At 40.2% G+C, this 21,748-nt stretch overlaps 1 long non-coding RNA gene across 1 annotated transcript; it reads right to left on the bottom strand.

Moving 5' to 3' along the window:
* Positions 1–357: 357 nt before the first annotated feature.
* LOC109452095 (uncharacterized) lies at positions 358–17,361 on the bottom strand. Its single transcript, XR_002138090.2, has 3 exons — positions 17,085–17,361; positions 14,970–15,220; positions 358–1,607 (listed from the first exon to the last, which is right to left on the bottom strand). It is a non-coding gene; the product is annotated as an uncharacterized LOC109452095 (long non-coding RNA).
* Between the last annotated feature and the right edge of the window lie 4,387 nt (positions 17,362–21,748).

Raw genomic sequence — 21,748 nt, 5'->3', positions numbered from 1 at the left:
TTCCAAACCAACCCTTTCTCCCCCACCCGCAAAGGATCCTCTCCTGTTTCTTTGCGTCCTCTCTATACCCACCCATTAATGCCTGATAAAAACATGGAGGTCACCCTACAGTCTCATTTCCTCTCACCTCCATATGTAATTAGTGAAAGGCTAAAAAATAAATCTCTTTTTTATAGTGACTAAACAATTTTTTAATTAACACATTTTTATCGGAATATAACATACATGCAAAAGACTACAATAAGTGTATAGCATGATACGATTTTTTAAAAAAAGTGAGTATATCTCTATAATCACTATCTAGATCAGAAAACAGAACTTTATCAGAGCAAAACTACACTCCAGCCACCTCCCAGCCACTGCCTCCTCCGAGGGTAACCATTTCCCTGACTTCTTACATCAGCGAAGAGTCTCCTCTAATTTTGAACTTTATGTAAATAGATTCGGTATGCATCAGCTATGTCCAGCTTGTTTCACTCAACATTATGCTGGTGTGATGTATCCAGGCTGTGATATGTTATCACGCCTTTATTTCTCAGTGCCATGCAGTAGTCTTACTTCATAGCAAGAAAGTTTTTGTATAAAGCTGGTGTGTTCATGAGGCCACGTGAAGACATCACAAAATAAAGCCAAGTCATGGGAAGTTTCCTTTCAGAGTATATGTCTTTAACAGTAGGACATATCTGTCTGTGATATTTGAAATGCATTAACAAGGAAGGTGCGTTCCTCTGGAGAGGACCAGACAGTCAAGGAGCTAGGAAAAGTAAAAGTGAAACTTCTTCTATTTTCCTGAGTTTGTGCTCTTTGTTGTAGCTTTGAAAGAAAAGTCATGCTTCAATTAATAACAGACAACGAAGTCAATATGATGGGAGCAGAGACAATGATGTGATCAAATGCCAAGAAATGACTGACGGCTGAAAAAATATTATGTGAGCCAAAGCAATTTCTCTTGACTTCTAACTTTATTCATCCAAAGAATAACATTTCATCACGGTTTTATCAATGGAATGCAATTCCACCCAGATCATTCTGTCAACGACAAGAAACAACATCAAATCATTTTGTCCACACAAATAAATCAATCGTTGATTATTATTTTCTCCCATTTGGGATCCAAGGAGGAGGACCAAATGTCTTGAGTAAAACAAAGGGGAAAAGAAGAAAATGCTTTCTATGTTGACACATCCATTGGGTAAATGAAATTTTGTTTTTGACACATGCTGATGTGAGGAGGGATAAACAGGTTTTAAATTTAGAGTGGAGACAAACTATAATAATAAACACACAGGAAGAGAGTGCAGCCGTTTACTGTTCTTTATAGCTACAATAGCGTTTCCAGTTTTTCACTTTTGCTTATGTAGTTCTCCTTACTGGGATCTCTCCTCCAGTCTTTGAAAGTATGATCAGGTTTTGAGAAAAATTAAACCACACAGGCTTCCAAAATCAGGAAGGGGAAGGTGTCATCCTTAAATGACAAGCTTGTGTGGGGAGTGCCCTGGTTATGAACGGGCTACTCTTCTTAGTCCAGCTTTTCTTCTTGCTGCCACATTTGAATCTGTTGAAAGTCCTTCCTCATTAGTTGTCAGTCCTCAGTTGGCAATCCATTACTGGATGGGGAGAAATGTGTTCTGTTTTACAAATTGAAGATCATAGTCATGCTGTACATGATAAAGTTATGGATCAGTCTTTTTCACTTACTATATTGCAATGGACTGAATGACCCTCCCCCTCCCAACCACGAAATTGTTATGTTGAAATCCTAATTGACAATGTGATGGTATTAGGAGGTGAAGCCTTTGGGAGGTGATTAAGTCATGAGAGTGGAGTCCTTGTGAATGGGATTAGTGCTCTAACAAAAGGGACCCCAGAGAGCTCTCTTGCCCTCTTTCTACCATGTGAGGATACAGTCAGAAGTTGGCTGTCAGCAACTGGGATGAGGGCCCTCACCAGAGCATGTCCAGGCTGGCCATAATCTTGGACTTCCAGACTACGGAACTGTGAGCAATAAATTCATGTCATGTATAAGCCTCCGAGTCTATAGTACTTTGTTATAGCAATTCGAGCTGATGAAGGCTATTCTACTATGAGCTTCATTGTCAAATTTGCCCTGGAAGAGAGGAAGATTCTCACTAGGACCTTGTGTGGAGAATGGTTCCCTCCCTGGAACCAATTAAGTCGAGCTTACCCCTTGCTGTAGTTTCCTGGGACACAGGTCTCTTACTTACCTTTCTAAGGAAGGCTAAGATGATTTCTAACCCAGAGAAAGAAAAAATAAATACGATAAATACAAGTTAAATCTTCAACGGAGCATAAGTTCCACACACAAGGCCAAAGTGGACTTCAAATTCCTTGAACCTGGTGAATTTATTATATGTCTATGTCTCCAGTACATACCACCTGCCTGAAATAAAGAAGGGCTTAGCGAAGTGGTCTTTATGAGGATAACGCTGGTAGTAATGATTATTTGTGGGTACAACATTTAAGGCATAAATGGAATTTAGGAAGATTTCACTCTAATCCAAATACCTCTACTTAAATAAGGTTATGCTGCAATCGCTATTTTTAAAATGACACCCTTTTCTGATATTAAAAGCAGTGCTTATTCACTAAGTTAAAAAACAAACAACGAGGGAGATAGAAGCAGGAAGCAGAACACATCTGTATTCCCACCTCCTAGCTAACATTTGGTGTGTTTTTATTCTCTTTTACTCCTGCTCTTGTTCTTCTTCTCTCTCTCTCTCATCTACCTATGTTTGGTTTTACAAATTTAATTTCATAGTCATGTGATACATGGTAAAGTTACTCATCCGACTTTGTCACTTAATACATTACATCATGAACACCTTTGTTAAATTTTTGGGAACATTTTACCAAAACCTGTTTTGAAGTCATGAAGGTTGTTCTTTATTAATTTTAAAAATTAGTAATATAGCATTTGTGGGCACATTTATACACTTGGGGGCAAATCTGAACTTATTTCCTTAGGAAATATTGCTAAAAGTAAATTTTAAAAAAATTAAAGGTCTTGAGACTTATTGCTTTATTATCTTCCAGAAAGTCTGAACCAGTTCAGGCTCCCATTAACAATATTTGGAAGTACGTATTTCCAATGCAATCCTGTCAGCATTGAAGAACAGAATTTTAAAAAGAGAAAAGTAGTATTTTTATAAACAGATAGACAAAAAAGAAATCACATTGTTATTTTAATTTGCATGAAATACTAAATACTTTCTTATTATTGCTCTTTTGTGAATTGCCTGTTCATTTTCTTTGCCCATTTTTTATTGATCTGTAAACAATTTTTCTTATTTCTTTGTAGAGCTCTGATATATGGTACAAATATTCCCCCAGATATTTGTTTTTGTTTAAAAATTAAATAGTGATTTTCCACCTCCTAATCAGAAGTTGCTAATATTTATATGTTAAAATATACCTATCCTTTCCTTTAAAGATGTCTTTCTTTGTTTTTAGGTTTAGACCACATTTTAAAATAACATACATTTACTTCTGTTTTATATTCCTTCTCTCTCTTCCTTTTTCCCTCCCTCCCTTCCATTTTGTAATTGATGGGCAATTCCTCTGGGGTACAGTATAGGACATAAATCTAACATTTTATTTTCAAATCGGTTTCTTTTGTAATCAGTTGTCTAAAAGCCATTTATTAAATATTCTCTTCTTTCCCTTGATTTAAAAATGTGATCTTGGTCAAATGTTGAACTTTAATTTGTATTAGAATTTATGTCTGGAACTACTTTTCTGTGCCATTGATTCATTTGACAGTTCTTGCGCCAGCACCACCTTGCTTTAATTACTGAGTTTTATAATGGAGCAAGTGTTACTATCTGGTGGTGTTAGCCTTCTTTCATTACTCTCTTTTTAGGGGGCTTCTTTTTTCATTCTTATAGATGTATTTTTATATTACCTTTTCAAGGGATTTTTTGGCATTTTGATTGAAATTATCTGAAACTTATGAATTCTTTTCGGAGGAAATTATATACATATTATTTTGAAAAAAAAAAATCTTCCTATTCAGGAATACTATTTGTTTTTTAATTTATTCAAGACTCATTTATGCACCTCAATAAAATATAATAACTTTCTTCATCAGAGGCTACCTACTTCCTACATTTATTATTAGATATTTCATCCATTTGCTGATATTTTTTGTGGAAAGCCACTGTGGGGTGTGTGCATGTGAATATGTGTGTACGTGTGTGTATATCTGCGTTTTCTGTGTTTGTCCCCAAATATTTTGATTAATTCTCTTAAGTTTTCCTTTTGCCTCCTTTATGCAAACACACACACACACACACACACACACACACACACACACACACACATTTTCTTGTTTTGTTGCATTGGCTAGATCTTCCAAAGTATTACGTAAAAGCAGTAATATCTGATATCCTTTGTACTGCTACTCTAATGTGGATTCCTTCAGTGTCATTATTTCACCAAATGTCCACTACTCTTTTTAAGATTGATTTTTTTAAAAGAAGAAAGCTTTATTCTTAGTTTCTTTATATTTCAGGAACATTAATTTTTTTTAATTGATATATTGGTGGATTTTTGGAATCATAGCAATCCTTCACTTTCTTAGATCATATAATTCTAATTTGTGTTGCTATTTTATTTGGGATTTTTGCATTTGCATTGTCAGGAAGTAGCATCTGCAGGTGTTTATGTATGGTTGTGTGTGGGATGTGTGGGTATGTAACTATGTGCGTTCTCTATCAAGTTTGGGTATCAGGATTATGGGAAACAAACTGGAAATGTTTCACTAAAAATGAATTCTGGAGTACTTTATATAACGTGGAAATCATCTGTTCATTGAGAATTTTAAAGAACTCACATATTTTCCTATGCCATTTAGGAGGTAATAAATATTTACATTTTTCAATTTTTCTCATTGTTTTTGGTCAGTTCAGATATTCTTTCTCTTCATGATTAAGTTTTGATTCACTTATGTTTACCTAGAAAATTCCGCATTTCATCATTGTTGTATAATATTTTTTAAAGCTTATGAATATATTTACTTTCTCATTTCTAGTGTTTTGTTTTTGTGTCTTCTTTATTATTTACTTGAATATACTTTCTAGATATTTAGCTATTTGGCTTTTCCTTTCAAATATCTATTTCTAAGATTTATCAATTTTCTCATTTATAATTTATTATTTTTAAATGATTTTTAAAATTTCTGTGTTCCTTGGATTTATCTAATTTTTTTATAACTAAGTTGGATGTGTTATCCATTTATTTTCATATTTTACTTTTAGTTCTGTAGGCATTTAAGGCCACATATTTATCACTGAAAAAATTTTATTATAACACAAAAGTTTTCATATATAATCTTCTATTTGTTATAATTTTCTAAATAGGCATTTTAAAATTTAGTCCTTGTGTATGATTTAGAAGTACTTTTTCATTTTCCAAGTGGTTGTATATCGTTGTTCCTGCTCTTTGCTTATTCATTTGCAAAATTTCTCCTCTTTGCAATTTATTCAGATTTCATTATGATTAATGTAGAATGCATTTTTGTAGTGCTGTATGTACATTTGGAAAGATATAGTATTCTCTGTTGGTAGTATATAGAGTTAGGTACATGACTGTATGGGATACCCAAGATGAAATTTATTCCTAAGAGTTTTGAGAACACATAGGTAGAAGGTAAATATTATTCAGTATCACTGATAGGACCAGGGCAACTGCAGCCACTGGAGAAGGGAATGATTCCATCGGAAGCTGGCTGACCTTCCCATGGTCAATTAGTGCCTGGAACAGGGGTCAAGCCTGAAGGTTGTCAAGCCTGGGGAGGTGGAACTTAGCCTGGGAGGTACACTGGAACACAGCTGGACAGGAAGGTGAATTTCAGGGATAGAGTGAGAGTGGAGCAGAGAGGGCAGATGGATGGACCCTGAAGGCAGGCCTGGGGAGGGAACCTCTGGAAAAGGGTGCATCTCTTGGCAAGAACAATTTGTTCTCTCCTTCTCTCCTTATGAACTCTCAGTAATTCCTTGCTAAAGGCTGTAGTCTGCTCTCATCCATGGGACTTAAAGGAAAGGTCTCTTGTAGACTTATGCAGAAAGTAAGTGGGAAGTGGCCTTTGCAAGATGGTGGGCAACCGAGCTGCTTCTCTTCAGGCTCTGCTGCAACAAAGATGGCAGCTGGGCAGCTGGAGGAGGCAGCCATTGAGAAAAGAAATGGGTTTGAGGGCTTTTCTGGAGAAAACGTCTTTGCTCCTAAGATTCTTCCCATCTCTTTGCTCTGCCATAGTTGTAAGGACCTCACCTTCAGGTGGGCAGCAAGATGCTCCCTACACTGTACGGCAGGTCCAGAAGAAGAGAGGCTGCCCTTTCCCATGGTTTTCTTAGGAGCAAAGACATATTTGCTTGACAGTAGCTGATGGGGAAAAATTGTGTTTCGGGTGACTCATTTTTTGTGAATGAACAGCCTGAACAGCTGCTAAAAATTTTACAGTTAATGGAATATCATGTCTGATAATACAAGTAACATCAACATTTGTTGTAGCCACCATTTATTTTGCACTAACCCTATACCAGGAACAGTGCTTAATGCTTTTATACATGACTAAACCTTGTGAAAACCTTATTATCATGCCCATTTTATTGATGGAGAAACTTAGGTTCTGAATGTTTAACTTATACCAGGACACAGAACTAGGATGCAGTGGAACCAAATGTAGCTAATTACAAATGCTGTTGTTCTTAACCACAGCATTTATATTTGCTGCTCTATGTGGGTCTGAACACATCTGAAACATTGGACTCAGCTCTAGTAGATGCATTTTAAGACAGACAACAGCCAAACGGTGGCTTCCCAGGTAGGTCGCTGGCATGGTAAAGGGTGTGGAAACTACAGAGTTCAAAGAGAACATTCACAGAGAAGGAGTGTTTAGTGCTGAAAAAGAGGATGGGGGAGGGGAGGGAAGGGAGACAATAATAAAAGAATTTCAAATGGAAGAGAGCAGACCTGTCCTGCTTGGCTCTAAATGGCAGAACTGGAATAGCAGATGGAAGTTACAGTGAAGCAGATTTCTGCTTGACATGAGAACTTTATAAAGATGAAAGATGTGGGATGTAGCTCTGAACTTGCCCCCTTCCACCCTCCAAGCCTGTATAACCATCTGTCGAAGATGCTGGATTTCAGGAAGGAGACCCTTCTTCTAAGAGTCTGGGATTTTCTAGATAAGTTTAAATTTTATTTAAAAGAAAGGTAAAGCCCATTTGAGCTGATTTAAGGTCAATGTTGACTAGGAGCAGGGGGATTATATTATTGTCTGAGTTCCTTTCAGCCTTTTGAGCATGAAGCTCTTCCACTGGGGCCATAACTGGGGCACGTTTGAAGTCAGAAAAGGGGACTTGTATTTATTCTGAACCTAAATTCTCTTTAAAAACAACAATTCTTGGATGGTATTCTTGCATTCAATTCATTTTAAGGAATCTTATGTATTTATTTTGTATTCAGCCCTGGGTAGGTGCTAAATTTTTAGTGACACCCCTCCTTATTCCACCCCGCCTTAATCCCATTCTAGGTTAAAACTATACCCTGTCTGGCCTCTTGTGGCCCCTCCAATGCCTTCCATGCCTAGATACACACAGAAACTATACACATAGAAATTACCTGCGTTTATAATTCATGAAACCCAAAGAGCAGTAGAGAAAAAGGAATGAATTCTACATGATTGCAAGGAAGGAGAGGGACAAAACCAGCTCCAGGTGCATTTCTATAAGCCAGTAGAGGTTGAATTTCTCTGGAGAAAATATGCTTATTTGTGATTTCTCACCAGCCTCTTGGTGCAGAGAGCATCTACAAAGAGCTTGATGAAACGGGCTGGTGTGTTTTTACACAAGGTGTTGAAAGGGGAACTAGAATCTTGGGGTGAGATTTGAAGAGCCCAGCCACTAAAATTGGCCTTCTATGGCTCTAAAATCTTACAGAGTACTGCTTTCTTCTAAAGGCAATCTCCCAGGAGATGAACTGTCTGGGCTCCTGATGTCCTCAGGAAGGGAGTCTCAGAAGTGGGAGTAGTTTATTGATTACTTGGTTGATACCAGGCATGATCCTAAGCCCATGGCATGTTTATCTAGTTTGATATTCATGACAACACTGCAATTATAGGCTATTATAATACCATCTGCCTTATACATACGAGGAAACTCAGCTTAGAAAGTTTAGGTATTTTGTAAAAGTTTACACAGCTAGTAAATTGTTGCTATAGAAAGAATGTTTGTGTCCCCCCGGATTCATACATTGAAACCTAGTCCCCCATGTGATAGTATTTGGAAGTGGGGGCTCTTTGAAGGTGATTAGGTCAGGAGGATAGAGCTTTCATCAGGCATTAGTGCCCTTATAAAAGAGACCCAAGATTGCCCTGCCCACCTTTCCACCATGTGGGAACACCGTGAGATGGCTCTCTATGAACCAAGAAGCGGGTCCTTATCAGATGTTGAAACTGCCAGTGCTTTGGTCTTGAATTTCCCACCCTCAGACCTGTTAGAAATAATTTCTGTTGTTTATGAGCTACCCAGTCTGTGGTATTTTTGTTATAACAACTCAGACTAAGACAATGGTAGAGACTAGATTTGAGTTCAGAGCCTATGCTCTTATCTAGTATGTAGTATCGTTTCTAACATTCTAAACACAGTAATTTTATGACTCTCAGAACTAGGTGAGAGCTCATCATGAGAACACTATGTCTACACATATTGGGGGGAGGGTGGTGGGGAAGTGTTTATTGTGAATTAACTTGAATCCTAACCCTAGGTAAATTACTAATCTAGAATTTATCTGAGATGATTAATGTAATTCTGACTCCTGATTCAGTAAGGTCATTATTAGCATTTTATTATTTGCCTCAAAGTCAATTGAAGGTATATATCAGGAAGTAATTACTTACTGACTAACCCAGCTATGGCCTCCCTTCCTCCCTCCCTCCCTCTCTCCCTCCCTCCCTCCCCCTTCTTTTCTTCCTTCTCAAGTACTCAATTATTTCTGAGTATTTGCTCTGTGCCTGGCACTGTGCTATACACTGGGGGTACAAAGATGTGTAAGTCTCGGGGACCTCTGAGCCAGGAAGGGAAATTAAAAAATAATTACTATTCAACATGGCAATGGTTATAAAGAAGCAGATTTTCCAAACCTTGTTTTAAGGAACACTCTTCAGCAGAATGCTAAGTAAGGGTATTATAAAAAAGAAGTATTTTAAGTTAAAACAAATTTAGGAAATGCTGGGTAAATAAAATTAAGCAAGTTTTTTCTTACTGGGAAAATTTCAGACCCTTTAAATTGCTAATGTACACTATGAATCTTCAAGAAGGAAAGAGAACATATTTTCCAAACCCATTTGACCTCAGAACCCTTTTTTATTCATGGCACAATTAATATTTACTCATTCTTCCCTCCCTCCCTCCCTCCCTCACCTATCCACCATCTATCCATCCATCCATCCATCCATCCATCCATCCATCCATCCATCCACCCACCCATCCATCCATTCACCTAACATTTCTTCCATCCATCCAGTATTTCTCAAGTACCCACTATGTGCCAGACTCTCTGCTATAGCCTAGGAATCCATCAGTAAACAAACATGTAGAAGTAATATCTTAATTGGGGAGAGAAACATCAATCAAGCAAATACATATATAAGATGATCAGAATGTGGTAAGATTCACATAGGAAATAACCAGTGTTTTAGATGAGAAAGAAAAAACAACAACACCAGAGTGATGTATTTAAATAGGTGGTTGAGAAAGCCCTCTGTGAGCAAAAGACATTTAAAGCAGGAAGCTGGAGGAAGAGAATGAGCCAGCTTTGCAAAGAGCAAAAGGAAGAGCCATCCAGGAAGAGGAAACAGCAAGTGCCAAAATCCTGGAATGCAGAAAGGCTTGGCAAGCTCCAGAAACTGAGCTTCCTTCAGGAGTGGAGGTCTGCTTAAAGGCAAAAGGCTGAACTTGACACATGTTTTAAGAATTAGAATCTCATCATCATGATATCACAGAGTTGGAGGAGAACCTGACACCATCTATTCTAAGTTCCTATCCAAGAGGGTCCTGTCATCTAAGATATGGAGCTGCCTGCTCTATGTGGCTCTGTTTAAAGGGTTTTTATCCTTTAGATGGGAGGTTAACTTCAGTCCCAGAATGAACCTGGGAAGAGTGTTACTGGTGACATTTTTTCCCTCATCATATGAAATGAGGACCAGTGAGGATTGAACAAAATGCTGTGTTTTTAAGGAGAAAACTTCTCTTAGAGGTGCAAATCCCAACACAAGTAACCATACTTGATAACCTTCTAAAAGTCGGAAAGAAGATTGAAGGGGGAAATTGACAAAGAAACTAGTTGGTATACTTGACTCGGTGGCCAGGGAGGGGAACGAGAATAACTCTGATTCTTGAAGCCTGAGTGCCCTGCTCCCAAAGCTTTTATCTTTCAATTCTCCCTGCAAGATTAAGCATCCCCAAACACCACTTTTATGGTCTCTGCCTTGGTTCAAGGAGTTACAATGGATCTTCTTTACTGTCAACTCAACTGACAACCTCTCTGCTAGACTTTCAGGACTATTGATATCATTTTCTTCTGGCTGACCCTCTGCCTTTTCCTTGCCCTTTCCCTCAACACACACACACACACACACACACACACACACACACACACAGACACACACACTAAATTTGTTTCACTGTACAACTAGGACTGCATAAAGAAGTAATTCAAATTTTGGGGTCACACCCCTGGTGTTGATCCTCTGTCACTTGCTGGTGGCTTGACTGTGTGTCTTGCAGACATTTAGCTTCCTCGTCTGCATTACAGATAGCAATAATAATAATACTTACATAAGGATGCTTTTATCTGAACTCAGTTGTCCCAGTATCTTCCCTCCTGTGGGTTCCCTCCTTGGGCACTCAGTTCTTCCATCTTGCTTGGTCTCTACTGGTGCCCCTGCTCTTTGGTTCTTCATCCTCCCTTGGACTTCATCGTTAGCTAAGTGGACTGGCACATGGAACAACTGAGGCCAAGGTCGGAGGTTCAATTTCCTAATGGAGCATTTTATTCATGATCCCTTGAATGGCCAAAGGTTCTAGACCACTTAGTCTTTTCAGTGGAGAAACCCATTCTTACTTCATGTCAAAAGACTCTGACAGGTGCCAGGGAGGTAGGTCAGGAGCACTGTTTTAAATGGAGGCACCACATTCTGTGAATGTGCTTCTTGAATAGTCTGAATCTTGGCCTCCAGGATTAGAACACAGCGCTAATAAAGAAAACGTGGCGGCATCATTTTGGATTCCTAAATACCTCTTCTTTATTATGTAGCCACAGCTTGAATAGTTAGACTTGCAACTCCAGACACAGAACACCCTTGAACTCCAGATAAAAAGAATCTCTTAGTCCAGTCACTCTCTGACATCCACACTCAGTGGTTTTACCAAAGCCAAAGCCCTGGCTTCAGTTCACTCTTCAGATCCCAATTCTGGGGTCACTGGGCTTAGTCGGGGTCTAGGCATTGGCAACTTTATGCCCCCCGACCCCGCCAATAGGTAACTCTAACATGCAGCCTAGAGTGTGAAACTACCTCCCAACCCTATCAAGAAACTGAATCATAGACTCTCTGAACCCCCATCAAAAACTAACTTTCCCCAGTCACAGCTGACCGTGACCTCAACTACACTGGCTCCCAAATGCCAATCACTGAGCTGATGTCATGCTAGATCCGACATGCCATCTATCCCACATCATCACCAGAGAGAATATCCACAACTTCCTCTCCATTTGGCACAGCTTTGAATATTAGCTACGGAAATAGATAATTCCCTATTTGAGGGCATAGACCATCTTCAACTCCAGAAAGCATGACCTCCTATTTTGGCTATAATTTCTTTTTAATTTCAGCATCCTACTAGCCATAGACTTATCCCAAGCCCAGATCCAAAGTTACCCCATAATCATGATCATACAGTCTCTAAATTGTTCTGAGCACTTCTGGACTCTTACTTTGGTCATAGATTGTTCCATACCTGATAAATTATAAATTTATAACACAGTCAGGACTCTAGCCTCAGTGCAATCTCAAACCTTGGTCATAAACTAAAAGCCCAGCCACAGAAAGACCTCTACCTTCGCTGATTGCAAATCATGACCATCATCATTTTAATGAAGAATTTAAATATATACAGATGCCAAGAAACTAGTATATTAAACCCTATGTACTTATCTTCCAGCCCCAACAATTATCAGTACATGGCCATTCTTGTTTCATTCATAGCCTTACCTACTCTGCTTTCCATTCGCTCCTGGATTATTGTGAAGGAAATACAGACATCGTCATATCACCTGTATGTATTTTGGTTTGTATCTATAAAACGCAAGGGCTCTTTCGAAAAAGATAAACCAGTTATAACCATGATACAATGACTATGCTTAAAACTTAACAAACTTAACAAAAATTTCTTATGCACAATATCTAGTAAGTGTTCATATGTCTCCAATTGTTATGTAGATATTCAATATATTATATTAATATGTAGTATATAATATATGCATAAATTTTTTCAGTTTGATACAAATAGGGTCTGTACTTTGATATTGGTTGATATGTTGCTTTGTCTCTTCTATTCTGTGGGTTTCGTCTTTATCACTTTAATTGCATTTTTCTTTTTCTTTTTTTGGTTACCGTTGAAGGAAATTTCAATTACTAAGCCCTCAATGTGGGGCCATGCTGACCATTAGTCTCAGCCATCAGTGAACCAGCACAAACTTATCCCACAGAAGGGAGGCTCTGATCATGGAGGTGTAAGCCAGGGAGCAGGTGGGGGGTGTTCCTCAGTACAGCCACTAACTGTGTGACCAAATAAAGCTTCTGCCCTCTAGTCAGTGAGGAACGTGTTGCTCTTATGTCAAATGATGGTCATGTCTTGTGTTTTTCATCGTCATTCTGTCTTCTCACTGTTGTTTCCTGACCCAGAGTCATGACAGAAAAGATGCAATCAAACAGCCTGTGTATACATATTAAAACCTAAAAGACCTTACAAAGAATAGGCTTACCATCCCAGCCCACCCTTGGTCTGGTTAAGGCAATAAGATTCACACAAGACAGGATTCACCGTGCAGAGCTGCGGTCACTAAGATGGACCATTAAGGTAGCCTATGTCATCACTTCTGAGAGTTTAGTGAGGGGAAGTGATGTGAACTAAGGAATCATCTAAGGAAGGATGGGTACACAGCCAGACAGCTTCCTGTTCCAGAGAGAAAGGACCCTAATCTCAAAACAGCCAGGCCTTGGTGATGAAGACAACTGTAGGAGCATGAGTTCCCATTGGAGAGCTGGGATTTTGAAAGCCTTTGGTATGATTAGTGTTGAGTGAAGTAGCAGAAAACAGTATCTTCAGTGATTCCATATTGCCTTCAGAGGAGTGATGCTCAAGCTTCTTGGTTGGTATTCAAATCTTTGCCCATCATTTCCCAGCCTATTTTGACAGCCATAGCTCCTTCTTTTCTCCTACAGAATCTTCTCCAGTCAGACTGAGCTCCCCAGTGCTTCCCAAATAAGCCATGTGTTTGCCTGCTTCCTTGCATCTGCTCACGTTGTTCCCTCTTCTTGGAATGCCCTTCCCACAGCCCTCCTGTGCACATGCTGTCCAGAATCCAGGATGACACTCACACCAAACAACAATGGTCCAGCAGAAAAACATGGAGTCAGTTTGCATACAAAGCAAAATAAAGACTTGTTCAAAATGACCCAGAGCTTGGTACTGGAAGGTTCCTGGATGCCCAAACAGTCAGGAGAGGAGCATGAGCCAGGAGAGATGTCATTCCAGCCTGGTACTCTCACTATGGCTCAACTCATCCAAAAGGGAAGCTCGATGAAAACATGTTGAGCAAAATTATACATGCTCATTTCTTAATATAGCTTTCAGATGTAATCGTAGGGAACGTTTGTTTTGGTTTGAATTTCTCTATGTTTTAGATACCATTTCCTCTCCCAAACTAGGTCATTTGAATTATCTGCTGATAGTTCAAATCTGTAGATAATTTGCTTTTACTCACATTCCTAAGAACTAATTACCTGTACATATAAAATGATGAAATCTCATTATATTTTCTTTTAAAACTCTGACATGCATTTAATTGCATTAGTCAATTATTACTGTACATGCTGAGGATTTGCTATTGACCAGCTCGTGTTGGAATATTTACTGCACAGATGTGTTACTTTAATTAAACAAATGTGATTACACACATATCAATTTTTATTTGGTTTCAAACCCGGAATCTAAAAGTGACGCAGTTGGCAGAGCTGTGCAGTGTGGTGCTGGTTCCCAGGAAAGCAGAGAGAGGCTCTTTACTGAGGGAACACCAAGTGCCTGCAAATCTGCATGGGAGACTTCAGCCACAAGTGGGTTTTTATTGGTGTGTAAGTGCCATTGAGTGAACCCAAGAAGGGAACAAACAAAGCAGCCCGGAAACTTCCTAGAACATCAGCTTTGTTCTCTTATACAGAGAGAGATGTGGGGCCGTGCTTGGAGAACCTACAGGAAAACTAATCTAACGTCGATCCATCCAAGAGTGGGAACTTCTTGGGGTTTGTGCTTGGTTAAATAGGTGAGCTGGTATTTGTCCTTAAAATCAGAGGTGAAATGGGACAGCATTAGAACATTTGACTTAGCTTCTTGGGCTTCTTCCTGTCATAAACTCATGGCTTGGAGGGCATGCTGTAGTTTATGACAGGAAGAAGCCCAAGAAATTAAGTCAAATGCCCATCCCCCAGCCCTAACCAAGCAGTTTTGAGTAATAACATGAAGACTTCCAAGACTGGAATGTGCTTTATGAACTGGAGTAATGTAAAATTCTCCATAACTCCTGGTGCAATGACTGCACATATCACGTGCATAGTAAATAGGCGTGGGTACTAATAAAGCGATAAGTCAATCCATTCAACAACAAATACTCACCGAGCATTCTAGGAACTGGTTGCTGATGGTCACAGACAGACAGGAGATCTGTCCACAGGGCTGCAGACATGCTTTTTGCCCTCGTCTCACACAGGAGGGGTAATGGTGTCGATTTTCAAGGGTGGCTCTGTCTGGGCTTCATGCGCATGGCACCTGAAGAACCAACCCAGTTGGTCAAGTCAACCAGAAATTCTGCTGACACTCTCCGTTTCCAGGTCTCTGGGATGCAGATAGCATCTCTGAGGGCGAGGCTGAGGAGTAAATGAGATGGGGCATGCCTGAGTTCCCAGACCCACCCTGAGATGGAGAACGCACTCAAGTGCTGAAAGGCATGTCATCAACGCTGGGTGCAGAGGGAGATTTGCAACAGAGACAGAAGGTTTTTGCAAAACAATAAAGAGGGTCCAGACTTGAGGGTGCTACACAGCTGGATACCCAGGTCAGGCAGAACACTGGGCTGTGTGGCTTTGACCTCTTGTGATAGTTCCTCACCTAACGGTGATGACGAAAGTCATCTCGTGGTCTTGTTATAGTGATGATACACCATATGCAGAGGGGGCCAAATAAAATGTATACACATTTTCAGAAAGGAAAACTATTAAAATTGTAATACTCAATATATACTGATAACAAAAGATGAATACAAGTCACGTTTGACTTCTGCAATGACAAGAGGTGCTCAAAGTGGTGCATCAGCGTCCAGACACTTCTGATTATGGCGAACGATTGCTTGAGCAACATTGACCAAAGTGTCCACTTGTATACTTTTTTTGCCCCCCTACCCATGTGGACTTAGTATTTTCTCAGAAAATTGTTGTTGGAGATTTGGGGAGGGGGTGAAAGAGTGAATGAAGACCAGCTGGAAAAGGTTGGATGTTGGAAAAGTTTGTTTTGGGTCATTTTGCCTGTACCATTCTTCCCTTTAGCATGTTGCATATAATCAGCCTATTCCCACTTCAAAGGGAAAGCCTATGATAAACATATTTGCAGAGTTTTAAGAACAGGAAGGTTATCTAGTTCAGCTCCCTGGAACTGAGTTGCATAAGGTCTTTCAACTATGATTAAGCATCAGAGCTAAGATTCAAACCCAGGTCTTCTTACTTTAAGATAAATAAATGCCCCCCTACATTATGTTTCTCTATGGAATGAATATTATACACCCTCCACAGAAGGATGCATTTAAGAAGAGGAATATGGGGAGGGAAACAATTAATCCAAACTAATGGTGGCATTTCAGGCACTTCTGCCTCACCCAGAGAAACACTGTTGGGATATATCTGCCTTCCTGGTAGCTCTCAGATTATCTACAGTTCAAGGCACCACCATTTTTCCTGTGAATTAGACGTGAGTTTTCCAATCCACGTGGCTTGAAATATTGATCCTCTCTTCTACTTAGGGGTTGGGGAACATTTTCCAGGCTTCAAGTCCCCTTTCCTTCATCCCGGGGTACCGTACAATATCATCATTTTCCTTATATGCCATGAAGTAAGCGTAGGGGACATTGGCCTAATTAGACTAGCTGGTTCAGAAGACATAGCTTCAGTCTGGGCTTTGCCTTTGACTATCTAAATAATCCTAGCATATCAAATTATTTGAGCCTCAGTTTCCTCATCAGCAAAATGGGTGCAACTTTATCCTGCAGTTTTGTTATACAGATTCAGTGAGACTGTCCAGTACAGTGTGTGAACTATCAGAAACGATCAATAACAGTGAGTGGTTTGTGCCACTTTTCTTTTTTTTTTTCCAGTTTATAATTTGATTTGTTAAAGCAGAGAGTACAGCTTCTGGCATCCCACTACTTACAGCTTGGTAGATGGAGTCAGGAGATAACTTAGTTGTACAAGCTTTGAGCTTTGGCTGTCATCCTCCCCTGCCTCTTCTCAAGTCCCGTTGGCTCTACCAGCAGAGGTTGTGGTTGCTGCTTAGAGTGGAGCCTGGGACATCTGCTGGCCCCACCTCCCAAAGCGGACCCATCTTAGGCCCAGCCCTGCACCCTCAACCCACTCAGTGCCCTGATTGCTGAGCTCATCCTTTTGTCAGGGCTAATTATACTTAAAACCAGATTTGTAGGAAGCAACACGCGTGCACACACAGCCAAAGCCTGGAATTGCTTACCCGAGAACAAGTTTCCTCCTCCTTCTGCTCCAGTTCTTCAGCTTTACCAGAAGAAGCAGGAGCGGGGGTGGGAGAAGAAGCGGAGTTTGCATCCAGTGTGCTGAGGCAAGGCAATTCTGAAGTCACCCTCCACCTTGCCCATCGCGGACTAGTTCCGGCCTGCAGCTGTAGTCACCCAAGTGGGGAGCAGTGCAGCAGGGTACTCAGCCTCTCCTCCCTTGGAGTAGGTCATTGTGGGTTGAACCCAGCACTGCAGGGGGTAAGGGCTAGGCTGCTCACCCACTGTACCTCATTATGTATTCCTTCATTGTTTCCTATGCAAATTAAGTTAATGAGAATTAGGAACATAATGGAGCCCATTCACCGTTCTAGTCGCTGGAAAATGGGTTTGACTACCAATTTTCCATTACAGCTGTTTTGTAATTACCGTGGAATACTCTGAATTCTAATGGAGACGCGGAGCTGCCTGACAGCCTCTGGAGTACTTTTTTTTTTTTTTCTTTTTTTTTTTAAAGAAGGTTGAAAAATAAGGAAACCCAAACCCTATAACAAAAAGTCTTTTTGCCAGAGTGCCTCCTGTTTGGCTTCTGCTATGAAAATTACCTCTGCTATTACAGAAAGGACCTATGTCCATGGGTGGGGGTTCCTGACCTTTGCAGGGTTAGATGAGTTACCTGACAGTACAGGAGTTATCCCTTGCCTTGGAAGCAAGCAAAGCAGAGTTTGGGGTCACCTTCAATGAGGAGCTGCTGCTCTCTGACAGGGTTAGAGCAGCCCAGGGCTAAAGTGCAATGCTCCCAGCTTGATCTGATCTCCCCACCCAGGTCCCCAGACCACAGATACTCCCTTTCTCACCTGTTGCTAAGCTCTGGACACTTACAGTGATAGGGTTATTCCTTGATTTAAAGAGTCCCTCTTGTTAGGCACCAAAGCGTCTAGGAGGAAGAACATGTCAAAAGTCCAACCATTTCAACATTCGCCGATAGTTCAAAATTACTGGAGCACAAGACACAAGGGGGTGAGGGTGGGGCTGATGACAGTGAGTACTGAGGAAAGAGAACACTGGTAGGCTGTTGTGTAATGATAAGCTAAAACATCAAGATTTTATTCCTCCGGCTTCTTAAGCAGGGGAGAGACATGAGGAGAGTTTTAGTTTAGAAGGGTATTCTTGTTACAGTATGAAGAAAGGCTTTGGATGTAGGTATCTTGGGATGGGGTTGTTATGGTTACAGGACACATAAAACCCAGGTAAGAAACAATGGCAGGTGTACTTTACTTCTGATCGATGGGAGAATCATGAAGGCTTGAACTAAAGAGATGACAGTTGGGATGGAGGGAAGTGAATAGATTCTGAAGATGCTTAGGGGGTAGAATCAACAAGTTCCATGATTGGTTATTGAATATGTGTATATTGCAGGGCAAGACCTCAAGGGCTTTCCTTGGACGATTAGGTGATACAATTCACCAAGATGTAATAATATTGACCGATAAAATTGATGGAGAATACAATACATGTAAGGCATTGTTTTGTTTTACATGTAGAGTTTACTTTATCTTCACAATAACCTAATGAGGTAAGAACTATTATTAACCTTAAATCATAAGTGAAGAAGTTGAGACATAATAAGGTTAAAAAAAAAAATACTTGTCCAAGTATTGTCCAATACCAGTCAGGAAGATGTAGAGCCAGGACTCAAATCCAGGTGGTCTAGTTCTATAGACCAGGTGGTAACTCTTAGAAAAGGAGATTTTCTCTGGTGTGTGTGTGTGTGTGTGTGTGTGTGTGTGTGTGTGTGTGTGTGAAATCAGTAGTTCTGGATGTGGGGAGTGGAGGTGCCTGTAGAACACTGTAGGTATATTTCCAGTGGAAGGTTCGATAGATAGGCTGCAGTTTAGAGAGTGGACTGGGTATGAAACACAAGTTTGTAAGGTGTCAACATGCAAATTGACATTTGAAGACATGGAATCGTACAAAATCTCCTAGGAGTGGTGAGTGTAGAGCTCTGAACAACACTAGTTTTTGCATGATGGACTCAAGAAAAGGACTTTATAGAAGACACTGAGGAAGAACAGCCCGAGAGTAGGGAGAAAGCTAGGAGAAGGTGATGGCCTAGACTCTTGAGGGATGGTATGGTTAAACTTCACATCTCTGGATTTTAGAAAAACAATAAGGGCACATGTTCCATTCATTCTCCAAGAATTAGACCCTGAAACCAGTAGTTTATCAGAGGTGATTCAGGAAGCTGTGAGAAGGGAGTGGCTTTATGTTTAGATAAGACTTCATCTCTGTCAAGTTTTTCTGACGGTGCTCAGACGTTATTTCTTAGTTTCAGCATCTTTTGCCACCTGGCGAGGCTGAGAATTTTCACAACCACCAAGTCCTGGTTCCTTTTTATTTAACAGTTCTTCCTTCAATTTATCTCTCTTCTCTCACATTTTCCAACAGGCAACAGGAATAAACCTGACAGTGTCTTCAACACTTTGTTTGGAAATCACCTTAGCTGAATAACAAGGTTCATCCCTTACCAATTCTGCTTTCCTTGTGTAGCTGATGACAATTGTGCAAAGCTTTCTGCCACTACATAACAAGATCCCCCTTCCTCCAGTTTCCAGTAACACTGTCTTCACTTCCTTCTGAGCCCTAATTGGCAGCATCCTTTGTGGACACATTTCTACTAACAGTCTGCTCAAGGCAATTTCGGCATTCTCTACCATGCTCTTCAAAAATCTTCCTGTCTCTACCGACTGCCTGTTCCCAAAGCCACTCCCACATTTTTAGGTGTTTGTTACAGCAGCACCCCTTCTGGTATCAAGTGCTGTATTGGTCAGGGTTCAGCCAGAGAAACAGAACAAGTAAGAGATACACACATACACATACACACACACACACACACACACACACAAAAGGATGTGTTACCGGCTTACACAATTGTGGGAGATGGTTAATTCGTCTCTATAAGGCTATTGTCTCCTCATCTGATGCAGGAGATTAAAGTCTGAAGGTAGGTAGTCAGGAAAGTGTCATGAACAGGCTGCAACCCATAAGCACAAGTGAAGACCTGAAATCTGTGTCCATGTTTATTTCTTCTGACCTTGCTGATGAGGTTACCCTACAGAAGCCAGGCCCTCCGATCACAGAGCTAAACACATTTCTGGCCCAGGAGCCAGAGGGATTGATGGAGGATCCCATGTAAGGTAGAGGAATTGCTGGCTCAGCTGTTGCTTCATGCCATTGTGGTAAATCAGCAGATCAGAAACTACTGGTTAGTTATAAAATGGCTGTTGCTTCACTTCTGCTTCCCTACCCACTAAGTCTCCCTGGAATACCCCTTGTGACATCCTAACTAGAAACATACAGGAAAGGAAATTATGGGAAATATGTTTCAGCCTACCGAGTTGACACAGTACAAGGCCATCACACCTACGCTCCAGTTACCCCAACGTGTTTGCATAACTGAACTCTTCTCAAGGATGCCTTGCCTTCTGACTCCTATCTCTGCCCCAACCTGTGCCTCAGACCTAATAGCACCTATACTGTGACTAGTCCTAATATGTCCTCATGACATCTGATACTTTCATTACAGCACCAAGCACAATATATGACTTTTATTTACTTGTATATTTCCCCCACTGGACTCTAAGCTCCTTAAAGTAATATGCCATATTTTCCCTTACATATTTAAATGCTATTGCCTAGCACATAGTAGGTGCTTAATAAGTTTGAATGATCAAAAGAAATTGCAACGTCTCTGATCTTTAGTGTCTTTTGGGTAAAATAGTATTCCAACTCATGAAGCTATTGTGAAGATGAAATGTACTAACGTATGGAAGTGCCAGAATTCTCTGCTTGGGTCTAGCCCTGTGGTGTGACAGATGGTCACTGATGGCTGCTCAACCTTCAACACTGTGTCCTGTCAAAGTTGTCATTTTGAAATCACCCAGGTCAGGGAGATGGCAAAATCTTGAAGAGTGCTATATGTTTGCAAGTTCTGGAAGGAAGGAGATTCACTGATAAAATTCTCTCTTTGAGGGGAGAAATATGTGATCCTTACATATCAGGATTTCCCAGTTAGCTGGAGATAAAATGACCCCAACCTTGGAGAGACCATAGTCATGGAGATGTGTGTCTATGGACCTGAAGAGTTAGTGTGTCACTTGACCTAGATCTCACCCAGGGTAGTGAGCAGGTTAGGTTCAGATCCAGGTAAGCTAGGTGTTATTTATCCATCCGTCTATCTGTTTATTCAAGACACAATTATTGAGGGCCTCTAATTTTACTAGTGCTGCATTAATGCTGTGGATATGGAGGAGTTAATATATGTAAAATGTTTAGAATAGTGCTTGGTGCCTATAAATCCAAATATTTGCTAATATTGTTATTATTAAATAATACATATAGTTCTCAGTTTATGGTCTATCTTTGTAGACATGTAGGTATTATCTATTCTCTCTTTCTCTCCCTCTCCTTGGTTGGTTTCCATGATGTGTCTTCTAGATTTAGACTGATTATCCATCTGATTCTTGATTCATTGCTATAATTTATTGAGTACTTATGTGCCAGGAACTGTGCTAATTTCATAAGAGTTATGATTGGATCTGTTGTATGTAACATACAAACTCTATCATGTAAAATGTGCCTGAAGGTAACAGTCAGGGCTGATGAG

This window comes from Rhinolophus sinicus, linkage group LG09, assembly GCF_036562045.2.
Source record: "Rhinolophus sinicus isolate RSC01 linkage group LG09, ASM3656204v1, whole genome shotgun sequence".
Lineage (NCBI taxonomy): Eukaryota > Metazoa > Chordata > Mammalia > Chiroptera > Rhinolophidae > Rhinolophus > Rhinolophus sinicus.
This window is presented reverse-complemented; position numbering and strand designations above follow the sequence as displayed.